Raw genomic sequence first — 20,413 nt, forward strand, 5'->3', positions numbered from 1 at the left:
CTCCCTCTCCTCTCCCTAGCCAATGCGCAATTCTACTGGGGACAACCTTTTTTTTTTTTAAAGATAAATACTATCTGGTAGTTAGGCAGCTCAGTGGATAGAGAGTCAGCCCTAGAGGATGGAAAGTCCTGGACTCGGACACTTCATAGCTGTGTGACCCTGGGCAAATCACTTAACCTCAATTGCCTAGCCCTTATTGCTCTTCTGCCTTGGAACCAATACTTGTTATTAATTCCAAGACTGAAGGGAAGAGTTTAAGGAAAAGATAAATATATATCTTTTTATTTATTTTATAAATGTTTTATAATTATATACTTATGCATAATATATATCATAAATACATTACTTATTATATTCATTATATAACTAATTTAATTTTATATTTTAATCATATTAATAAACATTTATTATATATATAAATATTATAGCTGCTGTTTGTAGTAGCAAATTAGAAAGAAAGCACATGCCCAGAGATTGGAGAATAACTAGACAAGTTGCAGGTCTTTAATGTAATGAGATGTTACTGTACTGTAAGAAATGATGAATATGAATGACACTGAGAAGTATGAGGAGACTTATTTGAAATAATGCAAAGTAAAAGAAACAGGACTAAGAGTACAATACATACAATTATACACTAAGTAAAAAAATAAACAACTACAAAACAATCAAAATTGAATGCTGCAAAAATATTATGTTCAAACGTCCACAGTGTGAAACACTATATATCACGTCCATCAACATATCAATCAGTGAACATTTATTATGTGACCACTATGTGTTCAGCACTGTGCAAAGTGCATAGGGTAGAAGAGGCTAAAGATAGTCCTTGCCCTCAAGAAACTTACAGTCTAATGAATTCTAATTCTAAGCCTATTATATAATATACTCTTTTGATATGAAAGTTATGCTGAACTTTTTCCATTTTTAGTTATTTTTTATCTTTTTATTATATTATTATTATAAGAGCTAGCTTTGGGGGAGATGATGGGAGAGAAGGGATACAGTGGAAGAAGTAAATTATATTAAAACTAAAAATGCCAAAATAATTTATCTTTATTTATTTTTTTAAGCCCTCACTTTCTGTCTTGGAATCAATACTGTGTATTGGTTCCAAGGCAGAAGAGTGGTAAGGGCTAGGCAGTGGGGGTCAAGTGACTTGCCCAGGGTCACACAGCTGGGAAGTGTCTGAGGCCAGATTTGAACCTAGAACCTTCTGTCTCTAGACCTGGCTCACAATCCACTGAGCTACCCAGCTGCACCCATAATTTATCTTTAAAAAAGAAAGCTATTCAGCAATACCACTGATTGGTCTGAATCCCAAATAGATTTTAAGAAATGGAAAAGGACCCATTTGTACAAAAATATTTTTAGCTGAGCTTTTTTGTGGTGGCAAAGAGTTGGAAACTAAAGGGATGCCCTTCAATTGGGGAATGGCTGAACAGATTGTGGTATATGTTGGTGATGGAATGCTATTGTACTTTAAGGAATGATAAACTTCTGTTTACTTGAGAAAAAGCCAGAAAGGTCTACATGAACTGCTGCAGAGTGAAATAAGCAGAATCAGGAGAACATTATACACAGTAACTGAAATACTGTGGGTGATCAAATGTGACAGACTTTGCTACTAATGGCAATGCAATGATCCAGGACAACTCTGAAGACTTGTGAGAAAGAATGCCATCCACCTCCAGAGAAAGAACTGTTGTAGAAATGCAGATGAACACATGATTTATCACTTGTTTGTATGGGTATATGATTTGGGTTTTATAAGATTATTCACTTACAAAAATAAATAATATGAAAATATGCTTTCAGTCATAATACATGTATAATAACCCAGATTGAACTCCTGTCAACTCCAGGAGGAGGGAGGGAAGAAAGAAGGGAGACAACATGAATCATATAACTTTGGAAAACTTATGTGTCAATTTGTTATTAAAATAAAATAAAGATAAAACTTTTAAAAAGGATATTATCAGGAAAAGAAATTTTATAATTATGTTTCTTTCCCATCTTTTATTGTTTTGTATTATATGTTATCCTAACCAATAACGTATCATTATATATCATATTATAAATATTCTGTCTTTCCATTCCTTCCTACTCCTCAGTCCATTTAATCCCCACACTTATATACATCTTTGCTAATTCTCCTACCACACGTCTTCATCTGAGCCACTCAGAATTTCACACCTGCAACTAGAAACAGCTGCATAATAGCTAGGCTCTAGTAATTATGGGAGTGCTATGCTAATGAAACAGATGCATAGGATTCACTCTTTCTTCTCATCCTGCTTATCAGACTCCAGTTTCATTTGTTGTAGAAAATAATTCAATTGGACTAATCACCCAGAAATCAGATTACTGAAGTCATGTGTAAATATTTTGTTTCCAACCTCTTAGGACAAATAATAGGAAGTTGAATGGGAAGTCCATTTTCAAGTTTTCACTCTACTGTGAAACTTTGCAATCATTCTTTGCGTTGCTTCTAGTTTTTCCAAACACAAATCCTAAGCCTTTTTTTGAGTTGTGGACCCCTCTGGCCATCTGATGAAGTCTATGGATCCCAGAGTTTTAGAATAATGGTTTTAAAAGTGTATAATAGTATACACAGAATTATAAATGAAAGCAATTATGTTGAAATATAGCTATCAGAATAAAAGCTCATTGACCTCAAATTAAGATCCAGTGCTTTAAAATAAGACCCTTCCCCTATATTCTAGAGTGAAGAAGTCTATTAAATGCTTGTCATTTACTCTACTGATGGATGAAATTTGACTCTCAAAGAATACAATCGCCAGTAACTCAAATTATCTAAATGGCAAGGATGGGCTGTTCTGGCTGATTCATAATAATTTCTCTGATTCACTGAAACCAAGACAAGCACTCTTCCTTATGCCAGATATAGAGGCCCCTTCCAGGAACTACTTTATTGCTCCAGGACTAATTTTTAATTGCAATCTTTGTGTTTTAAAATTCGCATTGAAAACTCCCTCCAAATCTACTTGCAGATAAAACAATGCGCTCTGTTGCTAAATACTAATATCACCCTTCTCAGATAATATCACCTTCTCATCCAGGTGTGAAGGTGATTGTAGATTTGGAAGGCTATGTCAGCGAAGAAATAATACCCTAAATTTTAGGATTCTAAAGTCTGCAAAGATCTTATCTCACTTGATCCTCACAGAAATCTTGTGAAGTAGTTCTATGTATTTTACAGATGAAGACCCAGAGATAGAGGTTTTTTTTTTTTTTTTTTGGGACACAGCTACATTCCCAAGGCTGAATTTAAACATCAAGAGAAGTTTTTGATCAGTTTTTGATCACTTGTCTCCCTCAGTGGACTTCTCTCCAGCCACTGATAATCTTCCTGGATTTATTGACCAATGACTAGCATACTCCCACCTCATCATAGTCTCCCAGTCTTAGTGATTCTAAATTGTATCGTTATACAAACTCTGTTCTTCATTCCCAATACTCTGCTCTCTTACTCCCAATCCTACCTCACAAATGTTCTGCTACCAATCTACCCACTGTGCTCTTTGGAATAATATCATCTTCATTGACTCACTCATACGTACCCATACATCAAAATATGTTGCCAGATCTTGTTGTCTCAACTTTCACAATTCCCAGTTACTAGTTGTACTTTTCACTCACATCCCCTGACTCACTGATGATGGTGGGGAATTTCAGAATACTCCTCAATCCTCATTGCAATTTCCATATTCTAATTTTTAATTCTAACACAAGACAAAATAACTGCTCCTCTTTGATGATTATTTATTCCAAATTTATCATCTAATCAAGATTCTATTCTATTATCTAGGTGGCACAGTTGATAGAGCACAGGTTTGTGAATCAGGAAGACATGAGTTCAAATCCAACCCAAGACACTTACTAGCTGTGTGACTCTGATCAAGTCAAACTGATTGCCTCAGGTCCTCATCTGTAAAATGAGCTAGAGAAGGAAGTTGCAAATCACCCCAGTATCTTTGCCAAGAAAACCCCAAATGGGATCAAAGGAGTCAGACACAACTGAAATGACAGAACAACAACAATTGATGCCCAGGACATTCTCCTTCCGTTCTCAAAGAGTTCATTGCCTCAGCTTAGTCTTTCTACCCCAATCCTCTATTCATAGTAGGGAACTTAAACATATGTATCAATACTTAAACAGTCCACTTTCCCAGTTAATCTATATACTCATTCCCCATGATCTGTTTCTGTACTACATCTCAGCTGTACATAGAAATGACCATACCCCGAATCTTGTCATCATCCCTAAATGTTCTATTTCCAGGTTCATGTACTCTTAAATTCCTTTACCTAATCATAATCTTTTTCATTCTATTTTTTTCCTCTGTCTTGACTTCTAATTCTGTTCTATATCCTCACAGTGACCTCCAATTGTTCCAACTCTCAATTCTGTCCTAAGCCATCACTCATGTACTGGTCACACTCTCTTCCTTTTCCCATCTGGTTATTAGTGAATCAGTTCAATTTTATATTTTCTTTTATATTTGAGTCTCTTGTCACTGTATCCTATCATGTTGTGCCCAGCAAAGACCTTGGGTACCATCTGCTGCTTTCACTCTTATTCAACATGCTGCTGAACAGAACCGGGGAACATCACAAAACTGTGCAGAGTGGGTCTACTACATAATCTCAACTGGGCTTTCATTGCAGCAAGGCAATTCTTTTATATCTCCCAAGGTGAGTCTCTATCTTACTCATCACAGCACTTATTTCAAACACTTTCATTTGTTTTCGAGCATCCCATGGCATCCTCTCTTTCTTCCACCCTCTCTTTTTTTAAACCCTTACATTTTTATCTTAGTAACAACTCAAAGACAGAAGGGCAAAGGCATGGCAAATGGGGTTAAGTGACTTGCCCAGGGTCACACAGCTAGGCAGTGTCTGAGACTAGATTTGAATTCAGATCATCCTGACTCCAGCCCTGGTACTCTATCCACTGTGCTGTCTAGCTGCCCTTCCAATCTTCTTATACATTATTCTCCTCAATGTATTCTACAATCCATCAATGTTGGGTCACTGGCCTGTTTTCTGTTTTTATATGATATTACATCCTCTCATTCTATGTTTTCCACTGACTATTCCCCATACCTGAAATGCTTTTCCTCCTCAGTTCTATCCTGTGACTTCCCTGGCTTCCTTTAAGACATACCTCAACTCAGTAACAACACTGTAGAATGATCAACTGTGAAAGACAGCTACTCTCAGCAATACAATGATCCAAGGCAATTCTGAAGGACTTACGGTGAAGAATGCTATCCACCTCCAGAGAAAGAACTGTTGGAGTCACAATGTAGATCTAAGTATACCATTTTTTACTTTAGTTTATTTGGGTTTTTATTTTGGGGTTTGGTTTTGTATGATTGGTTTTATAGGATTATTTATTACATTATATATAATACATTAAATATAATAAGGGTATTATTCACAGGATTATTTATATCATACATTTATTGTCTTACAAAAATGAACAACATGGAAATAGGTTTTGGATTAAAATACATATATAACTCAGATCAAACGGCTTACCAGCTCAAGAAAAGAATAGAGAAGGGAATGAGGAAGATAACTTGGATCAAATAATTTCAGAAAAGTTATGTGAACAATTTTTATTACATATAATTGGTAAAATAAAATATATTTACAAAAAAAGACATATCTCAACTCTGACCTTTTGCAAAAAGCCTTTTTCTGACTTCTCCTTGTCCCATAATAACTGCTATTTTCTTCCCTCTGATATTACTTCTCATTTACACTGGATAGATCTTTTACAGAATGGAATGTTCTGAGTTTTTTTTTTTTTGTATATTGTCTTCTACCTTGGAATGCAAGCTGTTTAAGGGTTTTTGTTGTTCAGTCATTTTTCAGTTGTGTTTGACTCCCCATGACTCCATTTGGGGTATACTTGGCAAAGACACTGGAGTGGTTTACCATTTCCTTCTTCAGCTCATTTTACAGATGATGAAACTGAGGCAAACAAGGGTTGACTTGCCTAAGGTCTCATAGCTAGTATGTGTCTGATGTGTCTGAGGTCAAATTTGAACTTAGGAAGCTGAATTTTCCCTACTTCAGGCTCCGTGCTCTATCCACTGGACCACCCAGCTGCCTGTTTGAAGGTAGGGACCAAATTTTTGCTTTTATTTGGATCCCAAGCTCTTAGCTTAGTGTCTGGCATATAATAAGAGTTTCCTATAAATTTGTTGCTTCTACTGCTGAAATCAACTATCACTTTCACAAATGGATCCACCGTTTTTAGTGAATATGGCCTGCCTGCAGATTTTGATGTCTAGATTTTGATGGAAGACATAATTCTTCCATAAAAACAAAAAATAGTAATGATGAAGAAATGGCCAGCCAAGGAACATAACTCCCCCCCATTTCTTACAAATACAATTTGCTTGTTTTCGCAAGTAAAGGCATTTTATTTTCTCCTAAAAGGCTGGCAAAGTATCTTCTGACTCTGGGCCCCAATTTTCACAAATCTGATCTATAAGTAAAATTTCAGCTATAGAACCCATTGTCCCTTTATTTCCTACCTGACAAGGCAGTCAAAGAATGCTAGAGAAATGCTATCAGACATATGGATGCTCTGTAACAGGTAGCTTCATCTACTTGAACAAAGCAGAAGAAATTATCTGTAATTTCAACAGCCTTTCAGATTGTGGAAGATACAATTCTGGTACAGTTGGGTCAGTAATAGCTTAGAAAATTGTCTGCTTCGGTGATGCTTTCAGGTTTATTTTTAGCTTCTCTCACACTTTAGGAGTACAGTAAGCTTTTGAATCCCCCCCCCCCAAAAGAATCGAATGAACTGTGTAATAGAATTGGCTATTGAGCTTTAAAAAGAGTTGGTTGGGGTGGGATCTGGGAAAAGAAATTCACTCTCCATTGATTATACTTCATTGTTTAATTGTGGCCAGATGAATCCTTGACTAGGTTTTAAGAAAGTCTTCCAGCTCTCCTTGAGAGGTTCACCCAGACCTTCAGTCAGAAGAAAATGCATTCTTCTCCCAACATTTATGAATATGACTTTATGAGTGGGAAAAACCTCAACATCCAAGTGTTAGATCCATCCTTCTAGCTCCAACCATCCCTGAATAGATTTTTTTTTCATTCATGAGAAATCAGCAAAGTTTATTAGAATTGTAGTATTTTTATAGATGAAACATTGCCTACTATTGCTGAGACATGACATGGAGCTATAAAGATAAAAAAATTTTCATTTTACAGAATATGTATAATCTCTAAACTACATAAAATGCAAAGATAAAAATAAAGAGACCTAACAATGGAATTCCAAACTATGTGGAATCAGGATGAGGGACATGTCATCTCCATTCTTCTATTGGCTATGAGAATTGCTCATAGGGGCAACTAGGTAGAACAGTGGTTAGAGCACCAGGCTTGGACATAGAAGGTCAAATATGGCCTCAAACACTTACTAGCTACATGACCCTGGACAAGTCACTTAACCCCCATTGCCTAGCCCTTATCACTCTTTTGCCTTGGAACCAATACATAGTATTAATTCCAAGATGGAAGGTAAGGGTTTTAATAAATAAACAAACAAAAAAATAAATAACACTTACTGGTTATATGACTCTGGATAATCCACTTAATCTTTCCCTATGTGGCTTAGTTTCTTAATCTGTAAAATAAAGGGGTTGGACTCAATGATAGATAAGGCTCCTTCTTTTTTTTTATTTTTATAGTATTTTATTTGATCATTTCCATGCATTATTCATTAAAGACAAAGATCATTTTCTTTTCCTCCCCCCCACCCCCCCCGTAGCCGATGCATGATTCCACTGGGTATCACATGTGTTCTTGATTTGAACCCATTGCCATGTTGTTAGTATTTGCATTAGAGTGTTCATTTAGAGTCTCTCCTCTGTCATGTCCCCTCGACCGCTGTAGTCAGGCAGTTGCTTTTCCTCGGTGTTTCTACTCCCTCAGTTTGTCCTCTGCTTATGAATAGTGTTTTTTCTCCTGGATCCCTGCAGATTGTTCAGGGACATTACACTGCCACTAATGGAGAAGTCCATTACGTTCGATTATACCACAGTGTATTAGTCTCTGTGTACAATGTTCTCCTGGTTCTGCTCCTCTCGCTCTGCATCACTTCCTGGAGGTTGTTCCAGTCTCCATGGAACTCCTCCACTTTATTATTCCTTTGAGCACAATAGTATTCCATCACCAACATATACCACAATTTGCTCAGCCATTCCCCAATTGATGGGCATCCCCTCGTTTTCCAGTTTTGGGCCACCACAAAGAGCGCAGCTATGAATATTTTTGTACAAGTCTTTGTGTCCATTATCTCTTTGGGGTACAGACCCAGCAGTGCTATGGCTGGATCAAAGGGTAGATATTCTTTTGTCGCCCTTTGGGCATAGTTCCAAATTGCCCTCCAGAATGGCTGGATCAGTTCACAACTCCACCAGCAATGAATTAATGGCCCTACTTTGCCACATCCCCTCCAGCATTCATTACTTTCCTTTGCTGTTATGTTAGCCAATCTGCTAGGTGTGAGGTGATACCTCAGAGTTGTTTTGATTTGCATCTCTCTGATTATAAGAGATTTAGAACACTTTTTCATGTGCTTATTAATAGTTTTGATTTCTTTATCTGAGAACTGCCCATTTATCAATTTATCATTTATCAATTGGAGAATGGCTTGATTTTTTGTACAATTGATTTAGTTCTTTATAAATTTGAGTAATTAAACCTCTGTCAGAGGTTTTTATGAAGATTTTTCCCCAGTTTGTTGTTTCCCTTCTGATTTTAGTTACATTGGTTTTGTTTGTACAAAAGCCTTTTAATTTGATGTAGTCGAAATTATTTATTTTACATTTTGTGATTCTTTCTATGTCTTGCTTGGTTTTAAAGTCTTTCCCCTCCCAAAGGTCTGACATGTATACTATTCTGTGTTTACCCAATTTACTTATGGTTTCCTTCTTTATTTTTAAGTCTTTCACCCATTTTGAATTTATCTTGGTGTAGGGTGTCAGGTGTTGATCAATTCCTAATCTCTCCCACACTGTCTTCCAATTTTCCCAGCAGTTTTTATCGAATAGTGGATTTTTGTCCCAAGACCTGGGATCTTTGGGTTTATCGTATACTGTCTTGCTGAGGTCGCTTTTCCTCAGTCTGTTCCACTGATCTTCCTTTCTGTCTCTTAGCCAGTACCAAATTGTTTTGATGACTGCTGCTTTGTAATATAGTTTGAGGTCTGGGACTGCTAGGCCCCCCTCATTTGTGTTTTTTTTTTTTCATTATTTCCCTGGATATCCTTGATCTTTTGTTATTCCAAATGAACTTTGTTATGGTTTTTTCCAAATCAGTAAAGAAATTTTTTGGGAGTTCCATGGGTATGGCACTAAATAGATAAATAAGTTTGGGTAGGATGGTCATTTTTATTATATTGGCTCGTCCTATCCATGAGCAGTTAATGTTTTTCCAATTGCTCAAGTCTAGTTTTAGTTGTGTGGTGTGTTTTGTAGTTATGTTCATATAGTTCCTGTGTTTGTCTCGGGAGGTAGATTCCTAGGTATTTTATTTTGTCTAAGGTGATTTTGAATGGGGTTTCTCTTTCTAGTTTTTGCTGCTGAGCTGTGTTGGAGATATATAGAAAAGCTGATGACTTATGTGGGTTTATTTTGTATCCTACAACTTTGCTAAAGTTGTTGATTATTTCAATTAGCTTTTTTGGTTGAATCTCTAGGATTCTTTAAGTAGACCATCATGTCATCTGCAAAGAGTGGTAACTTGGTCTCCTCCTTGTCTGTTTTGATGCCTTCAATTTCTTTTTCTTCTCTAATTGCTACTGTTAGTGTTTCTAGTACAATGTCAAATAATAGAGGTGATAATGGGCATCCTTGTTTCACTCCTGATCTTATTGGGAATGCATCTAGTTTATCCCCATTGCAAATGATATTGGCTGATGGTTTTAGATATATACTGTTTATTATTTTTAGGAATGACCCTTCTATTCCTATGCTTTCTAGTGTTTTTAATAGGAATGAGTGTTGTATTTTATCAAAGGCTTTTTCTGCGTCTATTGAGATAATCATGTGGTTCTTGTTGGTTTGCTTGTTGATGTGGTCAATTATGTGAATGGTTTTCCTAATATTGAACCAGCCCTGCATCCCTGGTATGAATCCTACTTGATCATGGTGGATCACCCTTCTGATCACTTGCTGGAGTCTTTTTGCTAGTATCCTATTTAAGATTTTTGCATCTATATTCATTAGGGAGATTGGTCTATAGTTTTCTTTCTCTGTTTTTGACCTGCCTGGTTTTGGGATCAGTACCATGTTTGTGTCATAAAAGGAGTTTGGTAGAACTCCCTCTTTGCTTATTATGTCAAATAGTTTGTATAGTATTGGGATTAACTGTTCTCTGAATGTTTGATAGAATTCACTGGTGAATCCATCAGGCCCTGGGGATTTTTTCTTAGGAAGTTCTTTGATGGCTTGTTGGATTTCAATTTCTGATATGGGATTATTTAAGAATTCTATTTCCTCTTCTGTTAGTCTAGGCAGTTTGTATTTTTGTATATATTCATCCATATTACTTAAATTGGTATATTTATTGCCATATAATTGGGCAAAGTAATTTTTAATGATTGCCTTAATTTCCTCTTCCTCAGAGGTGATGTCCCCCTTTTCATCTTTGATGCTGTTAATTTGCTTTTCTTCCTTCCTTTTTTTAATTAGATTGACCAGTACTTTGTCTATTTTGTTTGTTTTTTCAAAGTACCAGCTTCTTGTCTTATTTATTAAATCAATAGTTCTATCACTTCCAATTTTATTAATTTCTCCCTTAATTTTTAGGATTTCTAGTTTGGTTTTCTGATGGGGGTTTTTAATTTGGTCACTTTTGAGTTTTTTTATTTGCATTTCCAATTGATTGATCTCTGCTCTCCCTAGTTTGTTAATATATGCACTCAGGGATATGAATTTACCTCTGATTACCCCTTTGCCTGCATCCCAAAAGGTTTGAAAGGATGTCTCGCCATTGTCATTTTCCTCGATGAAATTATTAATTGTTTCTATGATTTCTTCTCTAACTAAACGATTTTGGAGTTTAGTTTCCAATTAGTTTTTGATTTGGTTTTCCATGTACCATTACTGATCGTTATTTTTATTGCCTTGTGGTCTGAAAAGGCTGCATTTATTATTTCTGCTTTTCTGCATTTGTGTGCCATGTTTCTGTGACCTAATGTATGGTCAATCTTTGTGAATGTGCCATGTGGTGCTGAAAAGAAGGTGTATTCCTTTTTATCCCTATTTATTTTTCTCCATATGTCTATTAATTCTAATTTTTCTAAGATTTCATTCCCTTCTTTTACCTCTTTCTTATTTATTTTTTGATTTGATTTATCTAAATTTGATAATGGTTGGTTTAAGTCTCCCACTAATATGGTTTTACTGTCTATTTCTTCCTTCAATTCTCCTAGTTTCTCCATTAGAAATTTCGGTGCTATATTATTTGGTGCATATATGTTGATAAGTGATATTTCCTCATTGTCTAGAGTCCCTTTTAACAAAATATAATTACCTTCCCTATCCCTTTTGATCAGGTCTATTTTTGCTTTGGCTTTATCAGATATCATGATTGCCACTCCTGCCTTCTTTCTGTCAGTTGAGGCCCAGAAGGGCCATCCTTTAATTCTGACCTTGTGAGTGTCTACCCGCCTCATGTGTGTTTCTTGGAGACAACATATGGTAGGGTTTTGGATTCTAATCCATTCTTCTATTCGTCTACTTTTTATGGGTGAGTTCATCCTATTCACGTTCAATGTTATGACTGTCTCTTGTGGACTTCCTGGCATTTTGGTATCCTTCCCTAATTCTAACCTTTCTTCTTCAGCTCTACCTTTTAGTCCAGTGATTTACTTTAAATAAGTCCCCCTTGTATTTCCCTTTCTACACCCCTCCCTTCTTATTTCCTCCCTTATTTTCCCCTGTAGTCTTTTTTAAAAATCCCCCCCACCCTCTCCCTCCCTTGTACTGCTTCCCTCCCCACCAGTCTGATTTTTACCCATCTACTCCCCTATAGGGCGCAAATCTATTCTCTTCCCCAATGGATTGGATTGTTCTTCCCTCTTTGGGTCAGTTTCAATGTATGTAAGAGTTGAGTATTTCCTATCTCCAACCTCTTTACCCTTCCAGTGTATCGATGTTCTCCCCCCTCCCGCCATGAGCTTCTTTGTGACCTATAAATTTACCCCCATTTGTTTCTTTTCCCATTTCTTTTAGTCATAACCTCTTTTCTTTTTTAGCTTTAGTCATGTATATATATATATACATACACATGTATATGTATTTATGCATGCATATATCTATATACCTATTTATGTCTTGTCCTTTCATCCTATACAGTTTGTCACTGTTCCCTCTGAGTGTAGTTCTTCTAGCTGCTTAGGTGATAGCAACAGTTTTTAAGAGTTGCCAATGACCTCTTTTCTTATAGGGATACATATCATTTTAACTTATTGAGTCTCTTAAAAAAACTTTTTTTGTTGTTGTTGTTTTTCCTCTCTTTTTTAATTATCTTTTGATGATTCTCTTGAGTTCTGTGGTTGGACTTCGAATTTTCTGTTTAGGTCTGGTCTTTTATTTATGAATGCTTGGAACTCTTTTGTTGTGTTAAATGACCATACTTTCCCCTGTAAGAATATAGTCAGTTTTGATGGGTATTTTATTCTTGGCTGTAGGCCTAGTTCCCTTGCTTTCCGGAATATCATATTCCATGCCTTTCGGTCCTTCAGTGTGGATGCAGACAGATCCTGTGTTATCCTCACCATGTTTCCATGGTATCTGAATGGTTTCTTCTTGGCAGCTTGTAATACCTGTTCTTTTATCTGATTGTTTTTTAATTTGGCTATAACATTTCTTGGTGTTGTCAGTTGGGGATTAAATACAGGGGGTGATCTGTGGATTCTTTCAATCTCCACTTTCCCCTCTTGTTCTAGGATTTCGGGACAGTTTTCCTGGATAATTTCCTCTAGTATTATGTCCAGGCTTTTTCTTTTGTTGTGGTCTTCTGGTAGTCCAATTATTCTTAAATTGTCTCTTCTTCAACGATTTTCTAAATCGTCTGTTTTGTCAATGAGATGCTTCACATTTCCCTCAATTTTTTCATTCTTTTTGTTTTGTTTTATAGTGTCCTGCTGCCTTGTGAGGTCACTTGATTCTAGTTGTTTTACTCTGGTTCTTAAAGATTGGATTTCATCTTTGGCTTTTTGGTCATCTTTTTCCTTCTGGTCTGAGTTTCTTTGAAGATCGTCTTTCATCCTCTTTATCTCATCTTTCATCTCCTTTGCCTCATTTTCCAGCTGGATGATTTTGGCTTTCAGGACACTATTTTCTTGTTTTAGTTCAAGTGCCTCTGTTTCCAGATGACTTATCTTAATTTTTAAGTTCTTTTCCCAATTGTCTTCAGCCTTTCTTAGTTTTGTGTTTTGAGTTCTTCCACAGCCTGTATCCAATTCGCTGGGATTTCTGGTTTATCATTTGCTGATCTCTCCCCCTGTGTTCCATTTGGTGAGTAGTAGCTGTCTATTGTAGTTTCTTTCTTCTGTTTCTGTTGTTTGTTCAAATTCACCCCTTCTTTCCTCCCCGTATTTGTCTGTGCTCTTGTTCCTCTCATTTTTTTTGTTTTTTAGGGACTTGTATCAGTCTCCCCTCTTGGAGCTTTAATAGAGGATCTCTTGGTGTAATCTCTGAGGGAGGGTTGTTGGGGGTTTGAGCTTTCCTGTCCTCTGGAGGCTTTTGATTGGCTTAAAGTCCAGCAGTCAATGAGGATGGATGGGGAGCCTGGGCTTCTCTGTGTTCTGGAGACTTTTGGTGGGATTGAGTTCAGCTTAGTTGGGCTGGGTTTACTCTGAGTTTTAAACTTCCTGGACGGCTGGAGCAGATATGGAGGATCTCTAAAGCTCTGGCCAGGCTGCCAGGTCTATGCTCCTTCTAGGCTGCCATCTTGACTTTGCCTCTAGGTTTCTGTTTTTTCAGAAGACCCAGCTCTCTAAGGGGGGAGGGGTTGTGGCTTGCCTGGACTCTGAGGGCTCCTGATGGGATTAGGTTCAGGTGGTGTGGGCCGAACACTCCTGGAGCCAAAAAAAGGAAGAAAAAAAAAAGCAGCAACCTCCTCTTCCACAGTCTGTGTTGAGTGCCCAGAAACTGGCCGGGGTTACTTTCAAGGTAAGCTCTTTGGAGCAACCCCTTTGCCAGCCTTGAGTTTTCCGTCCTTTCAGTAGCTCTGAGGGCTCCTGATGGGATTAGGTTCAGCTGGTTCTTTCAGAAGACCCTGCTCTCTAAGGGGGGAGGGGTAGTGGCTTGCCTGGACTCTGATGGCTCCTGATGGGATTAGGTTCAGGTGGTGTGGACCAAATGATCCGGGAGCCAAAAAAAAAAAGGAAAAAAAAAGCAGTAACCTCCTCTTCCACAGTCTGTGTTGAATGCCTGGAAACTGGCCCAGGTTACTTTCAAGGTAAGCTCTTCGGAGCAACCCCTTTGCCAGCCCTGAGTTTTCTGTCCTTTCAGTAGCTCTGAGGGCTCCTGATGGGATTGGGTTCAGCTGGTGCCCTAAAGCTGGGACCTCCCTTGAGACTCAGATGGAAGGACCCAGCCAGGGGGCTACAGGCTTCCCCCTTCTCTCTATGTTTCCCTGCTGTCTGTGTTGGGCACCCCGGAGACTGGCTTGGGTTGCTTCCAAGGTGAGTCCTCAGAGCCCTGAGGTTCCTGCTGCTGCCTTTGGCTCAGCACTCTGGGTTGGGGGGGATGGGGCCTGGGACCTTCTGTCTACCCTTTTCTGTCTACCCCTTAGATCCGAGTGATCTAGGGTTCTGGCTTTTGGGGTGTGGTACCTTTTGATCCAGGTCCAGGAGGAGGTTTCCCCAGGTCTATCCTGTTGTTCAGCTTGAATTTCGGTGGCCTAGGAGCACTCTGTTTGCGATCGGTAAGGAAGGGTTTCCGAGGTCTGAACTTTCGCTGCTTCTACACCGCCATCTTGACCGGACAAGGCTCCTTCTAAGTCTAGTGGCAGGACAACAGTTAAGATGACTAGCAATGGTCTGAGATCCAGTAGATGATGTTGGAGGTCTTTAATATCTGACCAAGCTTTAATTGCCCCACAGTCCCTGCTTTAGCTACCTTCATGGCTATTGGAACAAATTGTTCTTATTTACCCACTGCACCATGGGAAGTCTTCACATACTTGCTTGGGATAGACATCCTCTTAACTCAATGAGGAGCTTGAAGTCAGTTGGTTGGTTGGTTACCCTCAACCTGGTTTAGCTTATCTGACAACTATGGCATGTGGTGAGGGAGGGGTATAAAGAGAAGGGTTGGCATTAGGTGAGGGGGTGTTGAGGTGGAAGAGCACAGCACTTGTTCTCTAAAAGGTTTACCATCACTGGCCTAGGTGATATCTAAGATCCTCTAATTCTAAGAAATCTATGAATCTCAAATTAGCCTTCCATTGTTCCTAGAGCTGTCTTCTTGGTCAGGACAATTTTAACCCTTCTGAGTCTTTTAGATACTTGGGATAGACATCAGATCCTTCTAAGACTTCTCTATCCTAAACACATTTAAATCCCTTAATCCTCACTAGCATTGCATCAAGCCATCATGATTATTAAGTCCAAGCCTCATTTTACGAATAATATAAAGGCAGGAAGTATTTAGTGTGGGAAAAGGTTAAGCAGGGCTCTCCAAAATTCATTAGTATGGGAGAATGAACATTTTAGAAAGGCTTGTGTTTATAGGGGTAGAACCGTCTTAGTAACACTGGCAATTGCTTGGGAACAGATACCAAGTACTCCTAACTCTAACAGCTTGAAGGAAGAGTGTTCTATTTGGAAAAAAACAAGGGAAACCTAAAGAGTTTCTCCTTTTCCCTCTGCTCATCCATCCTTTTTGATGCTAAATTCATTAAATGGAAATCTCACCATTATGGCTAAATATATTGACTTTATAGGAAAAAAATTCCAAGTATCCATTCCTAATAAGAACGTTAGACAAAATGGCATTAAAGTGTGGTATGTTTGTAAACTGGAGTATAGATGGATATAAAAAATTCTCATAAGCTATCCCTTTACTCATCTTTCTGATGGAAGGGCACAAGTAGAATAGTAGTAAATCACACAGAATTAGGATTTATGTTCTTCAAATCCAAGGGCTAAAGGTTAATGTGGGCAGCAACATAATATAATGAAAGGAATACTAAAGAGTCAGAAACTGGGCTCAGGTCCCAGCTTGGACACATGCTGGCTAGCTGATCTTGGATAAAGTTGCTTCCCATTTTTGGACCTTATCTTCCTTAGTCATAAAGTAAAAGGCTTTGGAATAAGTGATTCAGTGCCATCCCTGTGACATCCTGGGTATTAGCAACCAAGAAGGCTAGAGGTATTCTAGTTTAATTTTCACGCACTGTGGTGAGGTACTATTTTTCCTTTCCTCCATTTTACTAGTCACATCTCATGTAGAAGTTTGTCTTGTAATGGTCACAGTTGTCAGTCACCAAGGGTACCCTTTCCTGCTCCTAGACTACAAGTTCCACTAGACTTTGTATGATATCTTAAGTTAAATCATGCATCTTCTCCAGCACAAACAAGAATGCTCTGCACAAAATCAATCAGTTACCAAACATTTGTCAAGATGTACTCTGTGCCAACTGCTATACCAAATATGGGAGATACAAAGGAAGGTGAAACTAGATTCTGCCCTTAAGAAGCTTACATTCAAATAGGGGAGACAGCATGCGTATAAATAGCTGCATATTTGATACATGCAAAGTATATGGAAAGTGGTTTTAGAAGGGAAGACTGGAGCCTGGGAAGACCTAAAAGTGCTTCCTATAAAAAGACATGAATTCTAAGAGTCAAGAGTGAGGAGTGACAGCATCTTTGGCATGAAGGACAAACAATGCAAAGGAATTGTGATGGGAAATAGAGTGCCATGTATAGGCCAGTATGACTGGACCAGAGAGTGCATGAAGTAAAGTATAAAAAGATTGAAAAAAATTGGGAAGTTATAAAAGACTTTTAAATGATGAAATTTTTCTTTAAAAATTTTTTTGTTTTTAATATTTTTTTTAATTTGAGCTCCAAATTTTCCCTCCCTCCCATGTGTTCCCCACCCACTGACAAGAAAAGCAATATGTCAATTATACATATGAAATCATGCAAAGTATATTTCCATATTAGCTATATTTCAAAGTAAGAAAAATTAAAAATGATAAAATTATACTTTAATTTGCACAAAGAGTCATTAGTCCTCTCTGGAGGCAGAAAGCATTTATTCATCATGTGTTCTTTGGAGTTGTCTTAGATTATTGTATTGATCAAAGTAGTCAAGTCTTTTATAATTGGTCATCATTTTATGAAGATTAAATTTGACTCTCCCCTGATTATAACAAAGATTAAATTTTAATTCCTGCCTATTTTTGGAATATGGTATTTAAAGCTGAGTTTGAAGACCTGCCCATTTTAAATTTAATCACCAAAGGTGCAAACACCCCAATTCACATTGAGTGGGGGAAGTCTGTTAGCCACGTGTGTGATAGTGGGTGATGAATCAGAATTGACTGACTGCCTTCTGGGTAGTCCTAGAGCAGAGCATCAATTGTGATTGGTAGACATAAAATTAGGGGAAGACACAGGAAGTGACACAAAATAAGCGTCTTTAAAAGGAGCTGTTACTTCCTTTGAGAGAGAATTCTTCATTCTTTGGAGTGCTGACTGGACCTGAGACCCTGTTTCCTGGTGAGGCTGATAAAGAATCTGCTGACTGGACTGACACATGGTAAGTGAAAAAGCTGACTCTTAACTGCTGGATTGTTCAGAGAAACTAGCCTCTGGAGAAACTTACTCTCTTGAGAGAGACTTCCTGTATCCACAGGGCCTTGGCTGCATGGGCCTAGGCCCCTCCAGCTAAGAACGAACTCTTCCTGCCCAGGGGCCAGGAGCAAATTACTTAGTGCTCAGGCTAGATATCTTACCTTATCTTCTCTCTGATTTCTTACTCCACTCTTTCTACATTTTATAAATAAATTGTAAATAAAATCTCTTTGGAATTAATTAAATTCCTGGTGACCACATTCTTAAATATAAAGTCCAACCCTTTTAAAATTAAACCCTTTCCCCCCTTTACAATTTCAATATACTGTTACTCTGTATAATGATCTTCTGGTTCTTCTTACATCACTTTGCACCAGTTGATATAGATTCCTTCCCTTTCTAATTATTTGCCACCATAGAAAGAGCTTCTGTAAATATATTTGCATGTATAGGTTCTTTCCCCCATCTTTGATCTCTTTGGGGATACAGACCTAATAGTGGTATTGCTAGGTCAAAGTGGAATGGGGGCACAAGGCCCCTTGGAAACCCCAAGTCACCAGAAAGAGTACATGAGGACATCCTCAGGAATGCAGTGTGGCTAGGAGCACATGGTTCCTGATAAACACTGATTAATGGACAAAGATGGCATGCATGTTCCATACTTTTGAGATTTTCACATCTCACTGATAGACAACATTCCAGACCCCCAACTTTGTGCAGACCCCTTTCCTATAAAACACATTTAAGCCCAATTCTTTTTTACTTCATTTTAGCTTCCAACAAATCTCTTTATTTTCTAAAGGTTTTTGGGGCCTGGTAATTCTTTATGTGGGAACTCCTCTAGAATCTCTCACAACAAAAGAGTGTGTATAATTTCATAAGCCTTTTGGGCCCAATTCCAAATTGTTCTCTAGAATGGTTCAATCAGTTCACCACTCCACCAACAGTTCATTAGTGTACCAATTTTCCTGTCATCCCCTCCAGCAGTTGTCATTTCTGATCGTTGTGAGGTGGTACCTCAGAGTTGTTTTAATTTGTCTTTCTCTAATCAAAAAGGATTTAGAGCATTTTTTCAGGCAACTATAGATAGCTTTGATTTCTTCTGAAAACTGCCTGTTAATATTCTTCAATCATTTATCAATCAGGGAATGGTTCTTGTTTTTATGAATTTGGCTCAGTTCTATATTATCTATTTGAGATATGAAGCCTTTATCAGAGAAACTTGCTACAAAATTTTTTAATATTATTTCATTATTTGTGGTACCTTTAAGCAATAAATAAAAAATTTTAAGGCAGGCTGTTTTTTAAAATTAATTTAGAAAATTTAAATATATTTTTGACTCAGTTCTACACTAACTATATATTTGAGAAATGAGGTCTTTATCAGGGAAACTTGCTGTAATTGTTTTGTATTACTTCATTGTCTGTGGTACCTTTTAGCAATAAATGATAAATTTCAAGGTAGGTCCAAGATTTTCAGTGAGGTGGTGATCAGTCTCAATAATGAATCTCCTAAAGTAGTTGAATAATGAATCCTCTACAGGGACCCAACGGATTCAACTTTATACTCTTCAAAGTTATAGTTATGCAAAGTGTGGTCATTTGTTCCAGCCCAGTGGAATTACTGCAGTGTGAATTCAAATAATGTGACCACTTCAGGGGATTCTTCTTTTCACATTAATTGGGTCCTAGCTTTATAGGTTACTTGAGGTAATAAAGATCCACTGGAACCTATGGAGTGAAGGGGAGAGGAGACATGGTGGGTGGGTGGAAGATGATGGGAGTAGGGAGACTTGAGGTCAGAAAACCCTTTAGAAGGCTATTGAAATAGTCACATAGCCCTGGAAATCTGGGGACTCCCTCCGAGAAATGCGAAAGAATCAACAAACCCAGTGAATTTTTACAGTGTGAATGAGGGGCTGAGGATGATTTCATGGGTAAAGAGCTTAGTTGGCTGGAAGGGCTGTGATATCCTCAATTATAATAGCAAGGATTGGAAGAAGGGAGGCTTTTGGGGAGGAAAGATAGTGAATCCGATTTTAAACATATAGAGTTGGGGATACAGGACATCAATTTCAAAATGTTCAATTGGCAGTCGGTGGAATTTAGGAAAGAGATTATGGCTGAATATAAAGATGTGGGAATCTTTTGCCTAAAGATGATAATTGAATCTTTGAAAGCTAATGAGATGAACAAGTTAGATAGTGACTGCTTCATAAATTCTTTTTTTATTTTTATTTTTTTGGCTAGATCAGTTGAGGTTAAGTGACTTGCCCAGAGTAACACAGCTAGGAAGTATCTGGGGTCAGATTTGAAACCAGGACTCCAGGTGTCTCTAGCCTTTGAGTCTAGTTGTCCCTTACTTGTGTAAAATTTAAATTAATTTCCAATACTCTAAATATTAATTTTATAAAGTTTATTTATAATCACTTGAAGAATAAAAACCTAATTATTTAACAAAATAAGACTATGTGAGTAAAACTCCTGCCAGCTCATCTCACACCACCTCCACCAAACAGGATCACAGGG

This window comes from Monodelphis domestica, chromosome 8 (genome assembly GCF_027887165.1).
Source record: "Monodelphis domestica isolate mMonDom1 chromosome 8, mMonDom1.pri, whole genome shotgun sequence".
In the NCBI taxonomy this organism is placed as follows: Eukaryota; Metazoa; Chordata; class Mammalia; order Didelphimorphia; family Didelphidae; genus Monodelphis; species Monodelphis domestica.